Genomic DNA, 7586 nt, shown 5'->3' on the forward strand with positions numbered 1-7586 from the left:
TATTTTTTTTTTTTTCTTCATTTTTTGAGCTTTTTTATACTTCACAATCCATGTTGACTACGACTGGGAATAGCTACATGTGCCGAGCGCAGCGGTAGCAGAGTGAGGCACCTTGCCCGAAGTATGGAGAGCGAATATTGTGCACTTATTGGGGTTCCCAATGACTTTACAATGAAAACCACACCAGTTTTTTTTTTAAACTCATGTCGACCTTTTTCTATGTCAACCTTGTTCATGTCGACCTAATGACCGCGTCGCCCTATTTCAGGTGTCAACCTAGTGACTGTCAACCTAGTTACTATTGACCCTATGATCCACACCCATCTCTGTGTTACCAACAGACAGAGTTCTGTTCATTATGCAACAGAGGAAGCAGCTGGTGATTATTAAGTGTTATATTGATGGGTGCATAAAAATATGATGTACCTAATACTAGACCTTTCTTCACATCAGTACCTAATTAAGACATCAGATGGCCATAGCCAGTGTCGGACTGGGGCATGAAGGGCCCACCGGGGGAATGCAGTTATAGGGGCCCATACTTAGGGGTGTGGCCAGCCTCCACAGAGGCTTGAAATAGACAATAGTTTAGTGCAGTGTAATGCAACATATCTACCATGTATAATACAAGTGCATAGTCTGCAACCTGATCCCTAGAGGAAGGAGTGGGCCCTCGGGCAGTGGGGCCTACCGGTGGTTTCCCTGGTACCCCTGTGGACCAGTCCGACCCTGGCCATAGCCAAGGTACTGATTTGACCCCATATGTTTATGAAAAAGAACACAAAAATGGGTAACATTAATCTGGACCCATCAGTACTCACTGGGCCCTAAGCAGGAGCCTAGGCTGATTATGAAAATGTCAGCATTTCAGAAATATATTAAGTTCTTTTCCAATATACATATGAGATTATTTTGGAGATGCCATTGCATTGGTAAAAGATACAATCAGGAGCACTGTTATTTCATCATCTTATAATTTATGGAATATTGATTAAGGATTTTCTAGCCAATGGTAATTAAAATTCATATTTTCTGCCACAACCTTCCAGCTTTCAAATGAGAATCAAATTATATTTCTATTGCTCTGCTGTTTGTGGATTTGGCAGTATATGGATTTGGCAGATGAAAATGCAGCTTGTTTAAGGCCAAGAAAATTGTTTTAAAAGTTTGTTTTATACAATTTCTGGTCTTATGCCCCATTGTCAATACTGTAGAACCTAAATGCTAAATTATTTTGGAGATTTTTTTTTTCAAGAACTGAATTTTTGAACTGAACCATCTTTGTTTCCAGTGATAATCTCTCTGGGATTCAGGGACATAATGGATCATTAATCCCTACAGTCTTCTTTGTCTACATATCACTTTTCAATTCCCCTGATGATAATATTCATTAACCACAGCATCTGCTTGAACTTGTCTATCAACTGATAAAGTGCTGATCTATGAAATAATAAAGCACAAAGCAAAACAATTCTATAAGGTGTATTTTCATGGGTTTACATTATACAGTATATGAGTTTCTTGCTGTGATTGGCAGTCACACAGGGAAGAAATTGCATATCAGCTGAACCAAGCATTGATTAGGAGATTTGTTATTATGCATCACCCTAAACAGAACCAATAGCAAGGCTGAAAAGACAGGTGCAGAATGCAAGGAGAAAAGTGAACGGAGGATATAAGGAGAGTTTAGATGGATGAGGAACCATGAACTAAGATCTTGTCATAGTTGCACAGTTGCTAGCGTGTCATTATTTTCCTGGAAGAAAAACCAAATCAACATGAAACAGTGAAGGCCAACTGTCTATGATGTGCAGTTAGTGCCAGTCCTTTCATCTGCATAATGTCATTAATTTTACAGAATTCGCCATTGGGAGCTAAAATCATTTTATTTGGATGTACTTATTTTCTTGCTACCTTAAATTTAAAAAAAAGAGGATTTACGCTCTTAAACATCATTAGCTATCTGTGAAATATTCATAAAATATATGCAATACAGTACGTGCAAATGCAATTATTTTTCCAACTACTTGGTACATGGCAGCACATCCACTTCCTGATTTGGATAGTGTTCTGTGCAGTGCTTTTTTGACAATAAAACCTGCCAAGAGTGACCAGACTTCCCATGAAATTATATGTATTTGCCAGTAGTTGGTATTCTCCAGGATTTAAACTCGAAGTAGTGATAGCTTACCAAATGCTCACACTAAAGGAGAAAGACAAGGTAATACAGGTGATTAACCTGTGCTGTGTGTTTTAGCAAAGGTAACCAGTGGGCACAGACAGTTCATCAGTACTCTAGCAATGACAGAGCCACTGGTATGATCAAAATGAGATGTGGTGCAGTATTGGCAGTAGATAGTCCAGTGGGCATATAGTTGCAGAGTTGGGGTCACAACCAGAGGTCATTCCCCGTGGAATTCTCAGTAGCAAAGTCAAAGTCAGTAGCAGCAGTCAGAATAAGAGTCTGAGCCAATCCTAGCTCATTTTATGCCCAAGGCAAGGTTTTGGCTGGTTATCCCAAGCACCACCACTAGTTCTGCCTCTCAACAGGGGCGTAAATACAGGAGACAATGGAAGGCAGTCACCTCCGTGCACCAGTCATGTAGCTGGTATACTGAGCTCCTCCATTGTTCCAGATTCTGCTTTATGTGCCCCAGAGCAGGAATAAGCATGGAGCCCAGAGTGCATATTTTGGTGCTGCTGGAAGTGAACATGAAGGGGAGATGGTGAATGTGATCTGCTGGAGGCAGGGGCATACCCACAGCAGCAGCAAGAAACTTTTTCTTGAGAGCACACTCCCACCACCCTAACATCCCCTCTTCCACACAGCTATAGAAGGGTAACAGACAGCTGCACAGGGAGGCCATGTCCCCCTTAGCAGATGTCCCAGGCTGGGCCAATATAACAAGCCTGTGCTCTGGTAATAAGTAATTTTGGCGCCCCTGGAGAGAGTCTATGTCTGGGTGCTGCTGGGATGGGGTGTAGGTAGTGAATGCGAGCAGAGGTTAGCAGTGGGGCAACAACTATCTCACCTCCAGGCTCCTAGTGTGAACTTACACCCCTGCCTCTGATCCAGCACATATCTCCTAGCACAGCACCTATCACCCAGTAGCGCAAATCACAGTAACAGCCAGCAATACCCATCACCCATAGCAAACCTTAATTTGATGCCCTGTTTCAGCAACAGCATTGGCGCCCCCACCCCCCATTTTAAATAGAGATAGTGCACGCAGAAGGTGTGTGTCCCAAAACAGGGGCATGTTCTTGCTGGCAAAGCAGCATGGGTACCCAACAGTACCCCCAATTCAAATTACACCACATAGTAGTATAACCCTATTCACATTACATGACACAATGGTGTCCCTTATTCACCTTATACCACTCATTAGTACCCCTTTACCTTATACATGATACACGTCACAGTAGTGTCCGCTATTTACATTACACCAACCCATATTGCTCCTTGTTCACAATACGGCACACCGTAGACCAGGACCATGAGTAAAAAACAGAACAGAAGGGATCAAATGGGTCAGAAATAGGGCAGAAAGTAAGATTATCAGAAAAAAGAGCAGGTTCAGGCTGCACAAAAGGATAGAGGAGACCTTAATCTCTGAAAAATGATGAAGTGACAAAGGCTGCAGAGCTGAATGAACAACATATAAGACCAAGACTACATACAATGGCAAAAATCCAAACACATAGCTGAGATCAATGCAGATTATGCCAAAGACATAGTAAAGAGGCTGAATAATAGCCATGAATATAGCATAAAATAGAGACTGTGAAGAAGACACAAAATAGATAACTTTTAGATCCCTGTTTATTGACAGTCAAATGCTAAAGCTAAGGGACACACTTAACATTTTGCATATAGAATTAAAACATTATCCTACACTTTCCTAGTTAATGGGTGTGGATCATTAAATCTACACTTAAAAGGTCTACAGTTAATAGGTTGACCACTAATGGTCGACATGCATTAGGTTGACATGGTCAAAAAGTTGGCAGGGTCAAAGGTCAACATGGAATAGGTAGACAGTAGAAAAGGTCTACAGGGTCAAAAGATTGACATGGAAATGGTCAACACAAAAAAAGGCGATGCAATTTCTTTTTGTTTTTGGGGTGTTTTGTCACAGAAAAAGAACCATTAGTGTACCGTGTCCCCTTGCCATGCTTTGGGCAAGGTTACTATTCCCAATCATAGTCCACGTGGATGGAAAAGTATGAAAAATGTAAATAAGTTAAGTAAAAAAAACTACTGTTGATCATATGTGTGTCTACCATTGTCATGTCGATCTTTTGAACCTGTTGGCCTTTTGAACTAATTACCTTTTACATATCGACCTTATGACTATGTCAAACTTTTGACCCATTTGACCCTGACGACCTAATGCATGTCGACCATTAGTGGTCAACCTATTAACTGTAGATCTTTTTTTTTAGTGTAGAGCTATAGATCGGATATCCTAGTTCATTCTGTCCAGTAACTGAGGTTTAATTCTCTTCACTCATCTCATTATCTAACTCTAAAACCTGCCACTCTGACCTTATCAGCTTCTCCAATCACCTACTGCATGCCCAACTCTACCTTACCTCTTCAACTTGTCTGTGCCCACTGGCACATTTTCAACTTCCTTTTAACATGGACTCCTTTCATTTCTACTAAATGAACCCTACGATATTTCAAGGCTATGCAATGCTGGACACTTTTCTGTGGTATACAAATTAGAACCTGACTGAAGAGACCCAGAAGGCAGAATTAAAGGAACCACAGCAGCTTCTTTCATGTGGAACAGGAAATCAGTAGGAAGTGGCAGACAATTTTTGCTCTAGTTTTTATCGTTTTCTTGCAGTTGATTTTGAATGGGACTGACAAAAATGACAAACTGCACTAAAATTATTGACATCCATTTTAAAATATTTTTTTTTAATTGACAGTTAATAATATATGCAATTTAGTCCCTTAAAAATTATGTTGATGTTGGCCTATTTATATCACTTTCAAAATTGATCTGAAAATCGATCTTAAGTAAATATACCCCTCTGTCCCACCATGTTGTATCTGTCCAGAGCTTTACTGAATTATTGAATTCCCTACAAGCCTGATCATTTAATAGAGGAATGCAATACACACCCTCTGTTATTTGGCCTGCAGTCACTGGGCAATAGGACCCAGTGGTTTCCCATGGAGGCATGACTTCCGACATGCGCCTTCTGCATATGTGCACCTACACCGCGTGTTTTTTCCTCCTCATCCTGTACAATGAAAGAATAGGGGGGTACACACGGAGAGATCCGTGCTTAAAATCTAAGCAATCTTGCTAGATTGCTTAGATTTTAAGCACGGATCTGCCGTGTGTATGCCCTCCAGCTATAGCAATGCGCGGCCCCGCGCATAGCTATCGCTGGTGCTAGATTGAGCCTGCATGCAGGCTCAATCTAGCGGGTCGCTCACTTCACCATTGTGTGAAGTGAGCGGCACCCCGTCGGCTTTCCCCCTCGCTCAGCACATCGCGCTGTGCTGAGCGGTGTGAGAGATGTGTGCTGAGCGGTCTGTGTTAAGATCGCTCAGCACACATCTCTCCCATGAGTACCCCCCTCACATGTGTACCAAAGGTTGTATGATGATGGCACAGTGCAAACAGATAACTCACAGTAAAATAATGTAGGCATCAGATAATCACTCATTCACAGACAATGGTACTTTGTTTACACTTCTTTGGCTTCCACTCCGATACAGTGCTTGAGTTGCAATCTATGTAATAATCAAGAATTCCCTGTACTGAGTGGTAACAAATAGGAAACTACCACAATGTAGTGGGAAAAGACCAGCAGGATAGAGCCAGGTAAGAATTACCGGGGGTGGGGTGGAAAGCTGTAGTTATCTTGCATATGTACAGTCCGTTTTACTACTAATATTTACATAACTATGTACATCTCCTATATTTATCTGAACATTTCCTAAATGACAGCTGTCGATGGATTACCTTCCCCGCCATCCCAGTTCCCAGCACTGTGCTTCCTGTTCCCCTATTACTGCTTAACCACACCAAAGTGCTGTCCTTTTTCCACCTGAGTCACCAGGGGCAGTGACGACTTGCGCCCTTCAAAGAGTATGTCACATGTATGTGCCCCATTTTTACTACTGTATGGAGTTATAGAGAAATATGTTGCTATATATATATATATATATATATATATATATATATATATATATACACTGCTCAAAAAAATAAAGGGAACACTAAAATAACACATCCTAGATCTGAATGAATGACATATTCTTATTAAATACTTTGTTCTTTACATAGTTGAATGTGCTGACAACAAAATCACACAAAAATTATCAATGGAAATCAAATTTATTAACCCATGGAGGTCTGGATTTGGAGTCACACTAAAAATTAAAGTGGAAAAACACACTACAGGCTGATCCAACTTTGATGTAATGTCCTTAAAACAAGTCAAAATGAGGCTCAGTAGTGTGTGTGGCCTCCACGTGCCTCTATGACCTCCCTACAACGCCTGGACATTCTCCTGATGAGGTGGCGGATGGTCTCCTGAGGGATCTCCTCCCAGACCTGGACTAAAGCATCCGCCAACTCCTGGACAGTCTGTGGTGCAACGTGGCATTGGTGGATTGAGCATTGAGCGAGACATGATGTCCCAGATGTGCGCAATTGGATTCAGGTCTGGGGAACGGACGTGCTAATCCATAGCATCAATGCCTTCGTCTTGCAGGAACTGCTGACACACTCCAGCCACATGAGGTCTAGCATTGTCTGGCATTAGGAGGAACCCAGGGCCAACTGCACCAGCATATGGTCTCCCAAGGAGTCTGAGGATCTCATCTCGGTACCTAATGGCAGTCAGGCAACCTCTGGCGAGCATATGGAGGGCTGTGCTGCCCCACAAAGAGATGCCACCCCACACCATTACTGACCCACTGCCAAACCAGTCATGCTGGAGGATGTTGTAGGCAGCAGAATGTTCTCCTTGGCATCTCCAGACTCTGTCACGTCTTTCACATGTGCTCAGTGAGAACCTGCTTTCATCTGTGAAGAGCACAAGGCGCCAGTGGTGAATTTGCCAATCTTGGTGTTCTCTGGCAAATGCCAAACGTCCTGCACGGTGTTGGGCTGTAAGCACAACCCCCACCTGTGGACGTCGGGCCCTCATACCACCCTCATGGAGTCTGTTTCTGATCGTTTGAGTAGACACATGCACATTTGTGGCTTGCTGGAGGTCATTTTGCAGGACTCTGGCAGTGCTCCTCCTGTTCCTCCTTACACAAAGGCGGAGGTAGCGGTCTTGCTGCTGGGTTGTTGCCCTCCTACGGCCTCCTCCATGTCTCCTGATGTACTGGCCTGTCTCCTGGTAGCGCCTCCATGCTCTGGACACTACGCTGACAGACACAGCAAACCTTCTTGCCACAGCTCGCATTGATTGTGCCATCCTGGATGAGCTACACTACCTGAGCCACTTGTGTGGGTTGTAGACTCCGTCTCATACTACCACTAGAGTGAAAGTACTGCCAGCTTTCAAAAGTGACCAAAACATCAGCCAGAAAGCATAGGAGCTGA

This window comes from Pseudophryne corroboree, chromosome 4 (genome assembly GCF_028390025.1).
Source record: "Pseudophryne corroboree isolate aPseCor3 chromosome 4, aPseCor3.hap2, whole genome shotgun sequence".
NCBI lineage: Eukaryota > Metazoa > Chordata > Amphibia > Anura > Myobatrachidae > Pseudophryne > Pseudophryne corroboree.